General features: G+C 45.1%; 1 protein-coding gene across 1 annotated transcript in view; it reads left to right on the top strand.

Moving 5' to 3' along the window:
• Positions 1–819: 819 nt before the first annotated feature.
• The window catches only part of matk (megakaryocyte-associated tyrosine kinase), an 81952-nt gene continuing 61958 nt past the window's right edge, over positions 820–20813 (top strand). Inside the window, exon 1 of the mRNA XM_072244635.1 lies at positions 820–1000. The gene's annotated coding sequence lies outside the window, so the exon portion shown is untranslated. The remainder of the gene's footprint in view (positions 1001–20813) is intronic.

The raw sequence follows: 20813 nt of genomic DNA, 5'->3' as shown, positions 1-20813 counted from the left end.
ATATCCATTGCAGAAAGCGCCATAGCCTAAAGGTTCATTACATCCAATGACCACTCCCAATTAAGAAAGTGAAGGAGAGAGAAATATTACTTAAAAAAATCCAAGTATTGTTGACTCAGTGACGTACTTGTTTCATTACCTCTGAGCCCACCAGTGGAGAATTCTGTTGATTCCTGCAAGGGACTTAAAAAAATGTCTATGCCTTATGAAATGTCATGCTGCTATTTGTAGGTTCTGATATCAGTGCAGTGTGAGAGGGTGCTACAGTATGACAGGAGTTGCAACGTTAAGACGGCAGCCTGCTCAGGTGGGCATTGTGCGAGGATATGCATTATTCTCAGAAGCACGACAGAGGTGACTAAATTTCAGAGCGGGCAGGAAGGTAATGCTAATTATAGAATAGATGGGCATGGTTTGTTGCAGGGGAAATAGGTCCACAGGGAATATTGCTGGTAAACTCAAAATTTCTCACACACACACACGGGGAATTTAAATCAGACTAACAACTTTCTGGGAATGCAAGGAACTTAAACCCAGTGTGATCATTGAAATATTGCCCTGCAAGAGTCATGTTGGTAAGCTTGCTCTGCGTTAGGTAGAGGCAGTAATCTCAGATCAATCTGTTTGAGTCAGTGCCTCTGACAAATGTTTATATGCGAAGCATGCCAGCATTCCTGTGATAAATTCAAAAATATCCCTCATTGCTGGAGGGCCTGGCGCTCAAGAGCAGAAGAAGTGATCTAGCTGATCGGCGACCAATAGGAAGAATACTTCTTGGGTAAATGTAGTGTTGAAATGCTAATTAGCTGTGTGCCTCAGAGAAGGCATTGATGCGACGAGTTCTTATGAAACGATAGAAATTCTGCACAGTTTTTGCCGTCCTGGCTGTTGCTCAAGAGTGCTACAGCACAGAATAAGCGGCGAAATGCTTCCTCGGGATGCCAGCAGTTTCCAGTGCTGAATTTCTTATCGCTAGTTCTCCCAATAAAAACCTCCTGAGGTAAGTAATTTCACACATTGAGGCTTGTTGATGGTAATCTCCGTGTTTTTCGATTAGCTGATTAAAAGAAGGTTGCTTTGAGATTAATAACAGAAACAAACTTTTTGTAAGCTTGTCTTTGCCGAAGCTGCTGTCATAAGGATTTCAGTTCTTTCCATTGTGTAGTCGACTGGCAAATGGGGGAGGGGCCCAACTCTTTGAAATGAGTGTTACTTCGCAACATAAAATAAATTGTGAGCTAAGAGTGTCAAAATGTCACTGACATAAATTAGAAAGATATTGTTATACAGTGCTAGGCATCGATTTATAAATAATTCAGAGAGGGGAAGACCCGAGAAAGTTATCAGTTCTACGGTTTTAAAATCTCGGGAAAGGTGACAGAGGCGAATATTGTAATCCTCCTGTGCCTAGAGTATTGCATTTAAATCAGACAGTTTAAAATGGAGACACAAAAGAGCGCAGGTGCTGAAATCTGGAGCAACAGATAGTTTACTGGAGGAACTCAGCTGGTCGAAGAGGAAAGGAATTGTTGCTGTTTTAAGTCCTGTTTCTGGGTTTCGACCTAATGCGTTGTCAATTCCTTCCCTGCCCCTCACCCTCCCCAGTAGCTGCCTGACCTGCCGAATTATTCCTGCAGATTTTTGGAGATTGTTTGTAACTTGAGATGTTTAGCCTTGTTTGGTATCCAGCTCACAGGCAGCTTGTAAATGATGGTGAACTGCTAGGGTAAAATGGCCTATAATTTAATGGATCGACATTTTAAACTTGTATTTTTAAAGTAAGACGAAAATTATTTCAGGGTTTGGAAATGTCCAATTCAGCAGATATGGGTTGTGCAGTTTGGTCAGTTTGTCAGCTGGATAAAGCCAATACAAGTATTTCAGCTATTGAGAAATATTAGAACAGAACTCAGAAAACTAGTCTGTCATTGCAATGTTCATGGTCATTTGTGGAAAAAAAACTACATTTGGAAGATTACATGTTGCTAATTAATGGCTGGCAAGTCATCTTGGTGCTTGGAGAATGATTGAGTGTTGACCCAGCGTGCTGAACTTGTGGAGTGACAAATACCATCTCTACAGAAGCGATGTTTTCAGGGAGATAACTGCACAAAGGAACAAAAGCATCATGGATATTTTATCAGCAGAACTAAAGTAAAACACAGTGGGACTGGCATTTAGTGACTTCCAGCCACTGCAGAGGGGACAAAAGTGTGTGCAAATTTATCAGCAATTTCAAATTGATACTAGTAGTGGTGTGCAGGGCCCAGGTTGATCACTTCAATTTAATAGAGTTCATTTTGGGGGTTGTAGATCCACCACAGTCCCAAAGAACTCCAGAAATTAAGAGTTAATTTTCTAGACAGACAAGTAGCCCAAAAAAATTTATTGGGGGGTGGGGAACAATGCAGGCAGCCTTCTTTCATTTTTGTATTAACTCCCTTGTTTGTTAGTAATTAAAATATTAGGTAGTAGGACCAAGGTGAATGAAGATGGGAGCTCATGAAATAAACTCTTCTGGGATCCATTCAATTTGAGGTAAACATCAGTTTAATCTTAAAAGAGGAGGGGAAAGAATGAGAAACGGATAGATATCCCATAGAAGCTTCCACACAGCCATCTGAACTGACGGCAGCTTAACTTGCCTCCGTTCCCATTTCTCCTTTCTTTCTTGTTCACTCTCTTCCAATCCACGGATATTTTAGAATCCATGGAATTCTGAAAGCGTGTAACCAATTCATTTGTTATTGTGCTTCATCATGGGCACAACTTCTAGCCTCACCTTTGAGGACATCTTCAAGAGGTGCCTTAGGAAAGTTACATCCGTCATTAAGTTCCTTCACCATTTGGGACATGCTCTCTTCTCATCAAGGAGGTGGTACAGGAGCCTGAAGACCTGTACCCAGGTCTTCAGATGGTGCAATCCTGCGCATATTACGATCAAGGAACATGTTTGTAGCCCGGATATTGAACTTTTTGCTGTTGGACTCCGGCCATATTATTTGCCAAGGGAAATCTCGCATGCAATTGTGGTTGTTGTGTACATCCCTCCCTCTACCAACCCGACGTCAGCATGTAACATCATTTACACGGTCATAGCCAGATTACAAACCCAGCACCCGAGTACCCTCATTACCATCTCAGGTGACTTCAACCAGGTTACCATGGCTAGACCACTGCCCAACTTCACGCAGTACGTGAGCTGTACAACCAGAGGGGAGAGGACTCTGGATTTGATGTACGCTAACGTTAAGGATGCATACAGCTCCTCTCCCCTCCCCCCACTGGGAAGGTCAGATCACAACCTGGTGCATCTAAAACCCTGCTACGTGCCTCTGGCGAAGAGTAAACCTGCAACCTCGACGACAGTGAGAAAATGGTCGGAGGAGGCTTATGAGGCGCTCCAGGGTTGTTTTGAGGTGACAGACTGGCAGGCACTCTGTGAGCCACATGGAGAGGATATTGATGGGCTCACAGAGTGCATCACTGATGACATCAACTTCTGTGTGGACTGCAATGTTCTGACAAGAACTGTCCTTTATTATTCAAATAACAAGCCATGGGTAACAAAGGACATTAAGGACATCCTGAATGCTAAAAAGTGGGCGTTTAGAGATGCAAATAGGGAGAAGCTGAGGGCAATACAGAGGGACCTGAAAGCCAGGATCAGGGAGGCTAAAGACAGGTACAGGAGGAAGCTTGAGTGGAAACTCCAGCAGAACAGCATGAGAGAGGTCTGGAGGGGGATGAGGACCATCACTGGGTTCCGGCAAGCCAGCAACAGAGGAGCTGAAGGCAGTGTGGACTTAACCTGTTCTTTAACAGATTTGACATTGTGGCCCCTGCCCATCCCCCACGTGAGCCATCTGTTGTTGGCCCCCAACCAACACTTATTCCACTCTCTCCTCCTACCCCTCCTCACAGTCCCCCACCCTGCTCTCATGACTATACCCCTTCCCCACACGAAACCACCATGGTGGGCTTCACAGCTGAACAGGTGAGAAGACAGCTGAAACGTCTCAACCCAAGCAAGGCTGCAGGACCGGATGGAGTCAGTACCAGGGTGCTCAAAGCCTGTGCCCCTCAGCTATGTGGAGTACTTCGCTATGTATTCAACCTGAGCCTGAGGCTCCGGAGGGTTCCTGTACTGTGGAAAACGTCCTGCCTCGTCCCTGTGCCGAAGACGCCGCGCCCCAGCGGCCTCAATGACTACAGACCGGTGGCATTGACCTCCCACATCATGAAGACCCTGAAGAGACTTGTTCTGGAGCTGCTCCGGCCTATGGACAGGCCACACTTAGATCCCCTCCAGTTCACCTACCAGCCCCAACTCGGAGTTGAGGATGCCATCGTCTACCTGCTGAACCGTGTCTATGCCCACCTGGACAAGTCAGTGAGCACTGTGAGAGTCCTGTTTTTTGAATTCTCCAATGCTTTCAACACCATCTGCCCTGCTCTGCTGGGGGAGAAGCTGACAGCGATGCAGGTGGATGCTTCCCTGGTGTCATGAATTCTTGATTACCTGACTGGCAGACCACAGTATGTGTGCTTGTAACACAGTGTGTCCGACAGAGTGATCAGCAGCACTGGGGCTCCACAGGGGACTGTATTGTCTCCCTTTCTCTTCACCATTTACACCTCGGACTAACTACTGCACAGAGTCTTGTCATCTTCTGAAGTTTTCTGATGCCTCTGCCATAGTTGGAGGCATCAGCAAGGGAGATGAGGCTGAGCACAGGGCTACGGTAGGAAACTTTGTCACATGGCGTGAGCAGAATTATCTGCAGCTTAATGTGAAAAAGACTAAGGAGCTGGTGGTAGACCTGAGGAGAGCTAAGGTACTGGTGACCCCTGTTTCCATCCAGGGGGTCAGTGTGGATGTGGTGGAGGATTACAAATACCTAGGGATACGAGTTGACAATAAACTGGACTGGTCAAAGAACACTGAGGCTGTCTACAAGAAGGGTCAGAGCCGTCTCTATTTCCTGAGGACACTGAGGTCCTTTAACATCTGCTGGATGATGCTGAGGATGTTCTATGAGTCTGTGGTGGCCAGTGCTATCATGTTTGCTGTTGTGTGCTGGGGCAGCAGGCTGAGGGTAGCAGACACCAACAGAATCAACAAACTCATTTGTAAGGCCAGTGACGTTGTGGGGATGGAACTGGACTCTCTCACGGTGGTGTCTGAAAAGAGGATGCTGTCCAAATCGCATGCCATCTTGGACAACGTCTCCCATCCACTACATAATGTACTGGGTGGGCACAGGAGTACATTCAGCCAGAGAATCATTCCACCGAGATGCAACACAGAGCGTCATAGGGAGTCATTCCTGCCTGTGGCCATCAAACTTTACAACTCCTCCCTTGGAGGGTCAGACACCCTGAGGCAATAAGCTGGTCCTGGACTTATTTCCTGGCATAATTTACATATTACTATTTAACTATTTATGGTTTATTACTATTTATTATTTATGGTGCAACTGTAATGAAAACCAATTTCCCCCGGGATCAATAAAGTATGACTATGACTACTATCAACAATTCAGAAACAGCTTCTGGTAAGCTATCAGATTTCTGAATGGTCCATAAATTCTCTACCTTGTTATTCTTTTTTCTAATTTTTGCACAAACTCTCTGTTTTTGTAACTTTTATAGTAATTTCATGTCCTTGCACCATACTGCATACAACAAATCTGACATCACATAATTCAGTGATAATAAACTTGATTCAGATACTCAGACCCCCATAGTTCTCACAAACTTCCACAGTCATCTTGATACTTTCTCCCACCTACCTCTCGTGAGGACTCCATTCCATTTTTCCAGTTCTTCTGTTTTCCAATGAAAAGAACATCCACACAGGTTTTTCTGAGAGACCTTTCTTCTTTCTGAGCCATGGCTTCCTCTTTACTATGGAAGAACAGAGGCCATGGCCGTATCTCATTGATTTTGTTTTTCCACACTACTGCTCTCACCCCTATCTACTCCTGGACAAAGGAAGGATAGAGTTATCTTGGTCCGTACTCTCCATCCCGGCAGTTTCTGCATTCAATGGATCATACTTGCAATTTCTGCCATCTTCAGTTAAATCCCACCACCAATTAGATTGTCATTTCTGCCAACTTCAGTAAAATCCAACCACCAATCAGATTGTACCCTTTTCGCTTGTGTATTAGCGTTCAGAAAGAACCTTTTCTTTCGCAACTCCCTGATTCACTCTTCCATCCACACTAAGCATCTCCTGTCTCACAGCGTCTTTCCCATGCAACATCCGTCCCCTTATATTATCTCTTCCCTCCAACCTGGCACTGAAACAATCCTCCCAGATGAAGCTTCTTTCACTGCATCAGTGCTCACAATGTGTCTCCTCCATACTGAAGAAACTAAACACACATTAGGTCATCCTGAACTCCTGGTACTTTTGTCTATTGTCTCACCAAGTGCTCCTATTCACTCATTGACTGAAGGGATACAGGGAGAAGGCAGGAGATTGGGGCTGAGAGGAATAATATCAGCCGTGATGAGATGGCAGAGCAGACTCAATGGGCCAAATGGCCTAATTCTACTCCTATATCTTATGATCTTGTAATCTTGTTTATAGATTATCCCCATAGTCATCCCAGTTTAACCCTACCAGAGACATATCCCCACCCCCATCTCCCTGCAGCTCTACAAACTTACTTACTTTCATTTTCCTTTCTGATGAAAGATCTTCCTCTGAAACACTGACTCTGTCTCTTCCCACAGATAGGCCTGACATACTGAGCATTCCCAGCATTTTCTGCTTTGGTTTTAGATGTATAAGGATTTTTCAGCTTTTCTCCCCTTTGGTATTCCATGCTTTTCTCTCTTCCCCCTCCCCCCCCCCTCTCCCCCCCCCTCTCTCCCCCCCCCTCTCTCCCCCCCCCTCTCTCTCCCCCCCCTCTCTCTCCCCCCCTCTCTCTCTCCCCCCCTCTCTCTCTCCCCCCCCCTCTCCCCCACCCAGGTGTTCTCCACAATATCCAGCATGTTTTTGTTTCTCTTCTCTGAAAGTCAGTCAGTCAGTAGGTGCCGTCCCGAATCCGGGGTTTGGCTATGCAACTCCATCTTCTTCGATCTTGCGCTCTTTTTCTGGCCTCAGCATAACTCAGCCCAGTCCATTGCCTCACATTATCGTACCAAGTGGTTCGCTGCCTTCCTCTTTCCCTCTTTCCTTCTATCATTCCTTCCAATAACAATTTCTGCAGTCCACCACCTCTTAACAAGTGCCCGGCATATTCCAGCTTCCTTTTCTGCATATTCTTCAGAAACTCCTTTTCTCTCCTCACTCTCTTCAACACTTCCATATTACTGACCTTCATCACCCATCTAATTTCCTGCATTCTCCTTAAACGCCACATTTCAAATGCCTCTAGTCATCATTGCGCTTCCTTGCATAAGGTCCACGATTCCAACCCATACAACAGACTGCTCCAGCCGTAGCATTTCCAAGTTCTACAACACAGCCCAAAGTCCAACCTCTTGCCACATAGCACGTCACTCAGGCTCCAGAACTTTGATCTTGTAATCTCAATTCTTCATCTAATTTCTGTATCACATTTCCCATCCTCTGTGACCATCTGTGAAAGACAAACTCAAAAATAATTAGTATTTCTGCTGTCTCCCTATTCTCCATTATAATTTATCCCAAGTGTCTCAAAAATGTAGAGGTTTACTTTTACCAGTCCCTTTTCGCATATTTGTAATAGTTCTTACAATTAGTTTATACATTTAGTTTACTCTCATGTCATATTTCATCATTTCAATAGATATATTTAATGTCAGAGAAATGTATACAATATACATCCTGAAATGCTTTTTCTACGCAAACATCCTCAAAAACAGAGGAGCGCCCCGACGAATGAATGACAGTAAAATGTTAGGACCCCAAAGCCCCCCCCCAATTCCCCCTCCCACACATAAACAGCAGCAAGGCAACAACCCTGATCCCCACCCCCACCAGCAAAAAAGCATCAGTGCCCTCCACCGAACACTCAAGCATGCAGCAAAGCATCAATAAAGACACAGACTTGCAGTACCCCAAAGACTACAGTACTAATTCAACATACCACAGTGTGTCTCCCTCTCTCCCTCTCTCCCTCTCTCCCTCTCTCCGCGCCCCCCCCCCCCCAGTAAGGGAAAAAGAGGTGTCCCCGTTTCACAGCGTGAGGGGAGACATAACAAACAACTCGCTGATTTATGGTGATAAAAGTCTGTTGCGTCGCGTTTTCCGAGCTCTGTGCCCAGAGAATTGGCCCCGGAAAGGCTCAGGTCTCTGGACACACAGCCAGCACCTAACCCGCTGCTCCCAATGTTCCGTGTTCTCCCGCGACGCCTCAGTCAGGGGCACTGGCCTTGACTCAGCCCGTCTCCAGAGCCACGAAAATCTGGAACCCTGAAGGCGCGCTGGTCTTCCAGGCCGCATCCTTGGGATATCAAAAAGCGGCCGGTCGTGAGGCCCTGAGAGTGGGTCCCATTCCCACAAAGAACTGATGTCAGAGTGTAATCCAGGTCAGAGTCTTCAAAAGAACCTTGAAAAGAGATATCAAAGATAGAAATAGAACTGTTTCCAAAGATGCAAGCAAAGGAGTTGCCACTTAGCGCCATCTTTGCTTCCTTATTTTTCAAAAATTGTCCAATCTGCAGGCTTTTGTCCATATTGTGTGCTTTTATTCTAATTGAAGTTTCTCTGGTCATAATAGCTGTGCCACTTGTTCAGTAGAGTCTTTATTCCTGAAGGGAATTTATTGCAAACTAAAAAAATACATTTAATTAAATGTGTAACACACACAAAATGCTGGAGGAACTCAGCAGGCCAGGCAGCATCTATGGAAAAAGAATATTGTTGACATTTTGGGCTGACGCCTTTCATCAGGACTGGAGAAAAGAAGGTGAGGGGAGGGGAGCAGGAAACACAAAGTGATGGGTGAACTGGGAGGATGGGGAGGGGTGAAGTAAAGAGTTGGGAAGTTGATTGGTGAAAGAGATACAGGGCTGGATTTTCTCTTGTTTGTGTTTAAATGTGTATGTTGTTTTTTTTACTACTGTACCTCTTAATCTGCATCCTCAACTTGTGGTAACTAAATTTATGATTGCCTTTAACTCAGGGCTATATTTCAATTAGCAGCATTGCCCTCTAACAATATGAAATTCCATTACACTATTGCCCTTGATCCGAGGGGATTCTGTACTATGAAACTGATAATTAGTTTGTTTTTGTAATTCAATTCTAGATTTAAAATAATCTGCTCCCTTTTCAATTTACAATATATTGTTCAAGAAACATTGTTCCAATTGTAGCCTGGGAGTTATTCTCTCTCGGCGAGGAGTGGTACAGTAAGCATAGCAGTTAGCATAATACAATTACGGTGACAGTGACCGTGACCAGCGTCCAGTTCCAACACTGCCTGTGAGGGATTTGTGCACCATCTCTGAGATTGCGTGGTCACACAGGTGTAATTGGGTGATGTGGTGCACTTCTGAATAAATAAATAATTACTTGCGTTCGTTTGAACTACTTATCAGAAACTAATGTTCCCCATTCATATTGCATTGCTTGTCTACGTGCTTTCCTGTTGTTCTGGTCTAACACTGTGATTGCTATCACTTACTTGCATCGGTGTTTTCTGCCCTTGGCTGCATCCTTGCTCCATCCGAACCAGTTCTACAAATGAGTTCGGATCCCTTCTGCTGCCTTCACGTTACCTTTTATGACCAGGGTAACCCCAGCAAAACCAGGACTCCCATTGCTGATCGCAATGCAACGGCTGAATAGGGGAAAAGTGAGCTAGCCTTTTTGTCCCTAACTGTTGGCAGCCAAGTCACCCATTTCAATGGAGACCACTCTTGCTTCGAGACTGACTGGGCTGCAGCAGCAGAGAAGAACAAGACCACTAATGATCTAATGACCTGACTGAAGCTGTTCTGGTGAAACCTCTGCCTCTTCCCACCACTGCTCCTCTTTGCAGGCTCAAGGCAGCAGGAAGGGATGATCTTCCCTAGAAATAGACTCCTTACTGCAGCACACATAAAAGTTGCTGGTGAACGCAGCAGGCCAGGCAGCATCTCTAGGAAGACGTACAGTCGACGTTTCGGGCCGAGACCCTTCGTCAGGGCTAACTGAAAGAAGAGCTAGTAAGTTCACCAGCAACTTTTATGTGTGTTGCTTGAAATTCCAGCATCTGCAGATTTCCTCGTGTTTGCCTCCTTACTGTAAGTTGCTCTCTACACTGGGATCATTCCAGCATCCTGTTCTGTAGGCTTTCTAATGCATTTGTCTCCACATGGTGGTGAGTGGAACCTGATTTCAATTTCCCAACATTTCTGTTACTTAGGACACCAGATGTAGGATCTAGACCAGAAATGTGGACCATCTCTTCACCTCCAAAGACACTGCATGACCCATTGAGTTCTTCCAGCAGCTAATTCTCTGCTCCAATTTACAGCTCATGCAGTCTCTTATGTATCTGCCAAGCTAGAAGGAAACCTTTGATTCTTCAATAACAACATGCGCACCCAACAGTTAGATGCTCCTGTCTCAGAACATTTTGCTGAGGCGAAGACCACTTGCAGCATTACCATTGCATTTCTGTTAGCCGAACTACTCTCTGCTTTTATGGGGCCTTTGATGTCAAGATGCTGTACAAACTTTACTGAGGTTCTGTTTGAGAAGACTAGATCCGAGCTGCTGATAATAAAGACACTTTCATCTCAAGTGTTCAAGCAAACTAAAAGGTGACAGGTTACTGGGCAGTGACATGCAATGTCAATCCAGCTTTGTCCTTTTTACACTTCAAGGTAAATTTCTACTACTGGTATTTTCTGTAAGAGACTAAAATGAGCCAAATAATTGAAAGTAAAGCAATTTTTGGACAAACTTGGGTAAACCAGATGGTTAAAAAACTGCAAAGAATGAATTAAAGCTTAAAATACTGGACATATTCAGCAAGTCAGAAATATTCAAGCATCTGAACATCAGAGGAAATATTTCAGATTGATTATTTTTATTGGATTTGACAGTCATAAATCTGTTTCTTTCTCGATCGATACTATCTGACCTCAAGATGTTTTTAGCATTTTCTGTTTTATTTCTCATTTCTGGTGCCGATGGCACCTTGCTTATGAAAGAAGAAGTATTAATTTTACACTAAACTGAATTGGGTGACTAACCTCAGACAAAGCACTGGAAAAAAGACGTGGTTATTTACACCTGCATGTGTTATGTTCTTAAACTCAACAGGGAGGAAATTGATTGAAGAACCACAAGTTTTTGGTTAAAATAAGAATGCTGCAACCTACCTTCTGAGTGGTATTTCTGCCATTAATTCTTGTCATTTGATTATAATGTGCATTGTTGCAACAAGCCTTCACCACCTGGGAATAAGTGAGTGAAGAAATGTTTAACTTGTCATTTTAGACTTTTCACCAGAAGTGCTATTTGAATAGAATTTGAACGGTAGGGACAACTGAAATCCGTCTCTGATACTAAAATGTGGCTGGTATTCAATCTATATTGCACTTGAACCAGCATGTTTCTTGGGGGTAGATGGAAGGTGCCTTTCTTGGTACCTAAGCCATACTTTACATGAAGGACCTGGATGTGTCCTATGAACCTTGGGCCAGGCCCACCCCCAGTCTCCAACCAGCTATCAGGAGTCACTTGCCACTCGTTTCCAACTCATCGTCTGCACCCCATTTAAACTCAGCTCTCACTGCCAGCCCTTGTTTACCCGTCGAACTAGCCAGCCCCAACCAGTTACTCCCAGCCTTCTGTTACTTTGTTGCCTTGTCTTCTCTCCTGTTTTGCGGCTCCTTGTGGCTTGTTATTTTGCAGTTAATTACGAAGGTTATTCCTCGCCGCTAATTCATCTCCGCTGCTCTCCATTTGGGTCAAACCTCCTGTGGCGGAGTGCCACTTGAATGTGGAAGCTCTGCTGGCCCACTACCATCACAGCCTCTTGCACTGCTTGAAGTCTGGCGTACTGACCTCTACCTTGCCGAGGCACAGCGACAACTCGCGGATACCTCCTCTTATTTACCCCTCGATCGTGACCCCACTAAGGAGCACCAGGCCAATGTCTCCCACACCATCACCAACTTTATCCGCTTAGGGGATCTCCCATCCACTGCTACCAACCTTATAGTTCCCACACCCCGCACTTCCCGTTTCTACCTTCTACCCAAGATCCACAAACCTGCCTGTCCTGGCAGACCTATTGTCTCAGCTTGCTCCTGCCCACCGAACTCATTTCTGCATACCTCGACACGGTTTTATCCCCCCTTGTTCAATCCCTTCCTACCTATCTTCGTGACACTTATAACGCTCTTAAACTTTTCGATGATTTTAAGTCCCCTGGCCCTTTCACTTTATTTTAACCATGGATGTCCAGTCCCTATATACTTCCGTCCCCCATCAGGAAGGTCTCAAAGCTCTCCACTACTTTTTGGATTCCAGACCTAATCAGTTCCCCTCTCCCACCACTCTGCTCCGTCTAGTGGAATTAGTCCTTACTCTTAATAATTTCTCCTTTGGCTCCTCCCACTTCCTCCAAACTAAAGGTGTAGCTATAGGCACCCGTATGGGTCCTAGCTATGCCTGTCTTTTTGTTGGCTTTGTGGAACAATCTATGTTCCAAACCTATTCTGGTAACTGTCCCCCACTCTTCCTTTGCTACATCGATGACTGCATTGGCGCTGCTTCCTGCACGCATGCTGAGCTTGTTGACTTCATTAACTTTGCCTCCAATTTTCACCCTGCCCTCAAGTTTACCTGGCCCATTTCCGACATCTCCCTCCCCTTTCTAGATCTTTCTGTCTCTATCTCTGGAGACAGCTTATCCACTGATGTCTACTATAAGCCTACTGACTCTCACAGCTATCTGGACTATTCTTCTTCTCACCCTGTCTCTTGTAAAAATGCCATCCCCTTCTCGCAATTCCTCCCTCTCCGCCACATCTGCTCTCAGGATGAGGCTTTTCATTCCAGGACGAGGGAAATGTCCCTCTTTTTTAAAGAAAGGGGCTTTCCTTCCTCCACCATCAACTCTGCTCTCAAACGCATCTCCCCCATTTCAAGCACATCTGCTCTCACTCCATCCTCCCGTCACCCCACTAGGAGTAGGGTTCCCCTGGTCCTCACCTACCACCCCACCAGCCTCCGGGTCCAACATATTATTCTCCATAACTTCCACCACCTCCAACGGGATCCCACCACTAAGCACATCTTTCCCTCCCCCCCTCTCTCTGCTTTCCGCAGCTCCCTACGTGACTCCCTTGTCCATTCGTACCCGCCCCCCCATTCCTCCCCACTGATTTCCCTCCTGGCACTTATCCTTGTAAGCAGAACAAGTGCTATACATGCCCTTACACTTCCTCCCTTACCACCATTCAGGGCCCCAGACAGTCCTTCCTGGTGAGGCGACACTTCATCTGTGAGTCAGCTGGGGTGATATACTGCGTCCGGTGCTCCTGATGTGGCCTTCTATATATTGGTGAGACCCGACGCAGACTGGGAGACCGTTTTGCTGAACACCTACGCTCTGTCCGCCAGAGAAAGCAGGATCTTCCAGTGGCCACACATTTTAATTCCACATCCCATTCCCATTCTGATATGTCTATCCACGGCCTCCTCTGCTGTAAAGATGAAGCCACACTCGGGTTGAAGGAACAACACCTTATATTCCGTCTGGGTAGCCTCCAACCTGATGGCATGAACATTGACTTCTCTAACTTCCACTAATGCCCCACCTGCCCCTCGTACCCCATCTGTTATTTATTTATATACACGCATTCTTTCTTTCTCTCTCCTTTTTCTCCCTCTATCCCTCTGACTATACTCCTTGCCCATCCTCTGGGTTTTTTCCCCCCCTCCCCCTTTTCCTTCTCCCTGGACCTCGTCCCATGATCCTCTCATATCCCTTTTGCCAATCACCTGTCCAGCTCTTGGCTCCATCCCTCCCCCTCCTGTCTTCTCCCATCATTTTGGATCTCCCCCTCCCCCTCCCACTTTCAAATCTCTTACTAGTTCTTCCTTCAGTTAGTCCTGATGAAGGGTCTCTGCCCGAAACGTCGACTGTACCTCTTCCTAGTGATGCTGCCTGGCCTGCTGCGTTCACCAGCAACTTTGATGTGTGTTACCTGTCTACCCAGCAAATGCCCACCGAACTCGAAACGCAGATGAACTTAAGTATTTTGTGTCAGTCCTCACTTTGGAAGACACTAGCAAAATGCCAGAAAAGCAAGAGTGTTAGGGGGCAGAAGTGAGTGTCATTGCTATTACTAGGGAGAGGGTGATTGAGAAGCTGAAAAGTCTAAAGGTTGATAAGACACCTGGACCACATGGACTACACCTCAGTGCTCAGGAGGAGGTAACTATAGAGATTGTAGAGATGTTAGTAATGATCTTTCAAGATTCACTAGATTCTGTATTGTTCTGGAGGACTGGAAAATTGCTAATTTCATTCCACTCTTTAAGATGGGAGGGAGGCAGGAGAAAGGAAATTATAGACTAGTTAGCCTGAGTTCAGTGGTTGGAAAGATGTTGTAGTCTATTATTAAGGATGAAGTTTTGGAGTACTTGGAGGCATATGACAAAATAGGCTGAAGTCAGCTTGGCTTCCTTAAGGGGAAATCTTGCCTGAGGAATCTGTTGGAATTCTTTCAGGAAATAACTGGCGGGATAGACAAAGGAGAGTCAGTGGATGTTGTTTACTTGGATTTTCAGAAGGCCTTTGACAAGGTGCACATGAGGCTGCTTGACAAGGTGTCATATATCAGGCTGTTTGACGAGATAAGAGCCTATGGTATTACAGGAAAGATACCAGCATGGATAGAAGATTGGCTGACTGATAGAAGGCAAGAGTGGGAATAAAGGAAATCTTTTCTAGTTAGCTGCCAAAGACTGGTGGTGTTCCACAGGGGTTGGTGTTGGGACCGCTTCTTTTCACGTTACATGGCACTGATGTGGGTGACGGAATTGATGGATTTGTGGTTGAGTTTGCCAATGATACGAAGATATTTGGAGGTAGTTTTAAACAGATTGGGATAATAGGGAAAGAAGGGCAGATGGATTATAGTGTAGGGAAGTGCATGGTTATGCGGTTTGGTAGAAAGAATAAAGTTGTGGACTATTTTCTAAATGGGAAGAAAATTCAAGACGTGCAAAGGGACTTGGGAATTCTCGTGGAGGATTCCCTAAAGGTTAATTTTTGTACGTTAAGTCAGTGGTAAGGAAGGCAAATGCAACGTTAGCATTAATTTTGAGAGGACTAGAATACAAAAGCAAAGGCTTTATAAGACATTGGCCAGACTGCAATTGGAGTATGGTGAGCAGTCTGGGACTCCTCATCTTTGAATTGAATTGACTTTATTTCTTACATTCTTCACATACGTGAGGAGTGAAAATCTTTATGTTATGCCTCTATCTAAATGCGCAATGTGCAATCATAGTAATTTATAATAATACTCTGGCATTTGAAAGGGTCCAGAGGAGGTTCACAAAAATGATCCCTGGAAGTAAAGGGTTAACAAATGAAGAGATTTTGATGGTTTTCGGCCTGTACTCATTGGGGTTGGGAATAACGGGGCGAGGAGGAATTTCATTGAAATGTATTGAATACTGAAAGGCGAAATTCGATTACTGTGGAGAGGAGGATTCCTATAGAGGGGGAGTCTAGGTCCAGAGGGCACAGCCTCAGAATAGAGGGACGTCCATTTAGAACAGAGATGAGGAAAAAAATCTTTAGCCAGAGAGTGGTAAATCTGTGGAGTTCATTGCCATAAAGAGATGTGCAGGCCAAGTCATTGGTTATATTTAAGACAGAGGTTGATAGGTTCTTGATTAATCAGGGTGTCAAAAGTTACATGGAGAAGGTAGAGGAATGGTGTTGAGAGGGATAATAAATCCGCCATGATGGAATGGCTGAGCTGGCCCTGATGAACCAAATGACATAACTCTACTCCAAAAAAAAAGAAAGCCTCATCAAGTGGATGTGTGTCTAAGGAACAAACTTCCAGTTAATCAGCCAGAGCCTCACTTCTGATCCCAGAACCATTTTGGGTTGCAGAACCCTCCTCATCAATGCCTCCAGAGCTCATACAAGTAGGGAGAGCTTTGTTAACCCCTTAAGAGCATGAGCATTGGTGGGGAAACTTCTTGTGTGCTTATGGTCGGCCTGCCAATCACCCACTCTTCAAATACCCACTCCGTCCAGGAAAATAGCACCACCAGTTAGAGCCAAGGAGTCTTCTATCTGGTAAATCACCCTGCACTCTCGTCCCAGCACCATAGCCCAGCTCACTCTTTCTGTCCTCCACCCACCTGACAGCTCTACCTTCACAAGAGGCTCTGGTGGCAACATTCTCTGAATCCTCTGTATGACTGCCTTTGACGGATGTCCCTCCGGCCCTGACATGGTCAGATTGCGTGCACACGCCCTATGCACATGTGCATCGGAGAGCACCACGAGTCTATCCAATTCCTCCTTATCGATTCAACCAGTGCTCCTCTCATCTTGGGTTACCCCCTTGCTCTCCATTCACAGCCCTCACCTCACCCATTGATCCAGTTCACTGCTGAGTTAGCGGACCCACCTGCCTGCAAACTCAGTTGAATTCACCCCATAAGTCCATGAAGTCGGAGGAAAACCAAACTCCCACAAGAATACCTTGACTTAGCCGATGCCTTCAATAGGAGGGAAGGCAGCACCCAGCCACCTGACAGATCACACAACTGGGTGATTGACCACCTCCTGGGCACCGCTCCTCCCCAAGGCTGTCTGCTCTCTCTCTCTCACCTCCTGAGATCCAAGCCATAAATGACTACATCACTGAAGCACTACATCATGGCTTCATTCGTACGTCTCAGTCGCCGGACGGTGCAGGATTCTTCTTTGTCAGAAAGAAAGATAAGGCTCCTTGTCACTGTATTGACTACCATTGACTCCACAGAATCACTGTTAAGAACTGCCATGCTCTCCCTTTGAAGGATAGCATTTTCAAAAAACTCTGTGGTACGTGGAGTGCGTGCGCTCTGATCTGCACTCACCAGGTGATCTGAGACCCTCCTAGACATGCTACACAGGTATGTGTTCATCTAGGTCAATGACATCTTCATCTTCTCCAAGGACAGGTCCGTTCAGTCTTTCAGCATCTCCTCAGAAACCAGCTGGAATGCAAGTTAGAAAAATGCCATTTCCACACTCCAGTCATTTTCTTCCTGGGTTGCATCCTTTCAACTCAAGATATAACCATGGACCTGGAGAAAGTGCACGCCATCTTCGAATAAGTCTGACCATGATCGCTCAAACAGCTACAGCACTTCTTGGGCTTCTCCAGCTTCCACCACCGTTTCAACAGGGACTACAGCCAAATTGCTGCTCCTCTCACCTCCATCGCCAAATCACCTACCTCATGGATAACCTGGTCTGCTGGTGCAGACTACGCTTTCAAGGAGCTCAAGAGACGTTTCACCACCACTCTCATTCTCATGGTAGAGGTGGACACATGGGTGCTGGGGCCATCCTCTTCCAGCGAGGACTGGACAGAAAGACTCACCCTTGCGCCTTCTTTTCGCGCAGGTTCAACTCTGCATTGCGCTATAATGGAGTTTAACAAGAGTTGTTAATCGTTTAGATTTGCTTGTACTTTTCTCGAGTGAATCGCTCTTTGTAATGTTGTCTCCTGGTGCCTTCTGTTTAAACTTGTTAAGTTTATTTTGATAGGCTTGGGGATTTCATGTTACTTGTTATTTAAGTGAATATCTGATTATCGCTGATTGTGGGTCCTAGTTTTGAGAATGTTATGTGTTGCGGTGTCGCACGGCCAAGCTTACTAATGTTCTGTTGTTATGAATAAACTCTGGTCACAATCTCTAACTGGAGTCTGTATTTCCTCTCCACTTGGGTTCCAACATTGCCAGCGCATATTGTGACAGTTACCTACTTTTATATTAAGCCACTCATCATCATCATCATCATCATCATCATAGAAACATAGAAACATAGAAAATAGGTGCAGGAGTAGGCCATTCGGCCCTTCGAGCCTGCACCGCCATTTATTATGATCATGGCTGATCATCCAACTCAGAACCCTGCACCAGCCTTCCCTCCATACCCCCTGATCCCTTTAGCCACAACGGCCATATCTAACTCCCTCTTAAATATAGCCAATGAACTGACCTCAACTGTTTCCTGTGGCAGAGAATTCCACAGATTCACCACTCTCTGTGTGAAGAAGTTTTTCCTAATCTTGGTCCTAAAGGGCTTCCCCTTTATCCTCAAACTGTGACCCCTCGTTCTGGACTTCCCCAACATCGGGAACAATCTTCCTGCATCTAGCCTGTCCAATCCCTTTAGGATTTTAGACGTTTCAATCAGATCCCCCCTCAATCTTCTAAATTCCAATGAGTACAAGCCCAGTTCATCCAGTCTTTCTTCATATGAAAGTCCTGCCATCCCAGGAATCAATCTGGTGAACCTTCTTTGTACTCCCTCTATGGCAAGGATGTCTTTCCTCAGATTAGGGGACCAAAACTGCACACAATACTCCAGGTGTGGTCTCACCAAGGCCTTGTACAACTGCAGTAGGACCTCCCTGCTCCTGTACTCGAATCCTCCCGCTATAAATGCCAGCAGACCATTTGCCTTTTTCACCGCCTGCTGTACCTGCATGCCCACTTTCAATGACTGGTGTATAATGACACCCAGGTCTCGTTGCACCTCCCCTTTTCCTAATCGGCCACCATTCAGATAATAATCTGTTTTCCTATTTTTGCCACCAAAGTGGATAACTTCACATTTATCCACATTAAATTGCATCTGCCATGAATTTGCCCACTCACCCAACCTATCCAAGTCACTCTGCATCCTCTTAGCATCCTCCTCACAGCTAACACTGCCACCCAGCTTCATGTCATCCGCAAACTTGGAGATGCTGCATTTAATTCCCTCATCCAAGTCATTAATATATATTGTAAACAACTGGGGTCACAGCACTGAGCCTTGCGGTACCCCACTAGTCACTGCCTGCCATTCTGAAAAGGTCCCGTTTATTCCCACTCTTTGCTTCCTGTCTGCTAACCAATTCTCTATCCACATCAATACCTTACCCCCAATACCGTGTGCTTTAAGTTTGCACACTAATCTCCTGTGTGGGACCTTGTCAAAAGCCTTTTGAAAATCCAAATATACCACATCCACTGATTCTCCCCTATCCACTCTACTAGTTACATCCTCAAAAAATTCTATGGGATTCGTCAGACATGATTTTCCTTTCACAAATCCATGCTGACTTTGTCCGATGATTTCACCGCTTTCCAAATGTGCTGTTTATCACATCTTTGATAACTGACTCCAGCAGTTTCCCCACCACCGACGTTAGGCTAACCGGTCTATAATTCCCCGATTTCTCTCTCCCTCCTTTTTTAAAAAGTGGGGTTACATTAGCCACCCTCCAATCCTCAGGAACTAGTCCAGAATCTAACGAGTTTTGAAAAATTATCACTAATGCATCCACTATTTCTTGGGCTACTTCCTTAAGCACTCTGGGATGCAGACCATCTGGCCCTGGGGATTTATCTGCCTTTAATCTCTTCAATTTACCTAATACCACTTCCCTACTAACATGTATTTCGCTCAGTTCCTCCATCTCACTGGACCCTCTGTCCCCTACTATTTCTGGAAGATTATTTATGTCTTCCTTAGTGAAGACAGAACCAAAGTAATTATTAAAATGGTCTGTCATGTCCTTGCTCCCCATAATCAATTCACCTGTTTCTGTCTGTAGGGGACCTACATTTGTCTTTACCAGTCTTTTCCTTTTTACATATCTATAAAAGCTTTTACAGTCAGTCATCATGTGCTGTATCCTATGATGTGGGTGATCATGGTTCCATAACCATGATCGTTCTTGGCAAATTTTCCACCAAAGTGGTTTGCCAGTGCTTTCTTATGGGCAGTGTCTTTACAAGACAGGCGACCCCAGCTATTATCAATACTCTTCAGAGATTGTCTGCCTGACGTCAGTGGTTGCATTACCAGAACTTGTGATGTGCACCAGATGCTCATATGACCATCCCATGGCTTCACGTGACCCTGATCGGGAGTCGAAGCCAGTGCTACACCTTTTCTGAGGGCGACCTGCAGGCTAGCGGAGGGAAGGCGCACTTTACATCTCCTTTAGTAGAGATGCATCTCCACCACACCACCCAATTAAACCACTGTCCATCTCAAATATTCTTTTCCAACTTTATAGAAACTATTTATTCCTTAACATTTCCAGTTCTGCTGAAGTGTCATGAACCTCCATTTGCTCCTCTGACCTGCTCAATAATTTCAGCATGTTCTGTTTACCCTTCTGATTAAGACATTTTACTCCTTTGTCCTCAGTTCAAAATTCACTACTTTGTTTATATTTTACAATGGAGGTTAATTTTCCTGGACTACCAGTTGCTTCAGAATTTTGAAAACTTCATTTAGCTGACCTTAAGTATTCTCTTGTCCAAAGTAAAACTTACAACTTCTGAAGCCTCTTTACTGAACTTATATTCAACATGCGTACAATCATTTCCATCACTATAAAGACTTTAGGTGTGATTTGCAGTGGATGTAATCAAGTGAATCATATTATTTGTTTGGAAGGAATCCTTTATTTATAGATTCGCTACTGTACCTAGACCTGGTAACTTCAGTGTGCATTGTTAGACCTATGTGAGTTGGGAATTAAAAGTCTTTTGTTTCTACATTGTTTCAACTTCTTGGAATTTTCCTGGAAAAAGTTTGGGGGAACCAATTTACATG

The sequence above is a fragment of the Mobula birostris genome, chromosome 26, assembly GCF_030028105.1.
Source record: "Mobula birostris isolate sMobBir1 chromosome 26, sMobBir1.hap1, whole genome shotgun sequence".
NCBI classification, from domain to species: Eukaryota; Metazoa; Chordata; class Chondrichthyes; order Myliobatiformes; family Myliobatidae; genus Mobula; species Mobula birostris.
The sequence above is the reverse complement of the archived record's forward strand: the minus strand, read 5'-3'. Positions and strand labels throughout refer to the sequence as shown.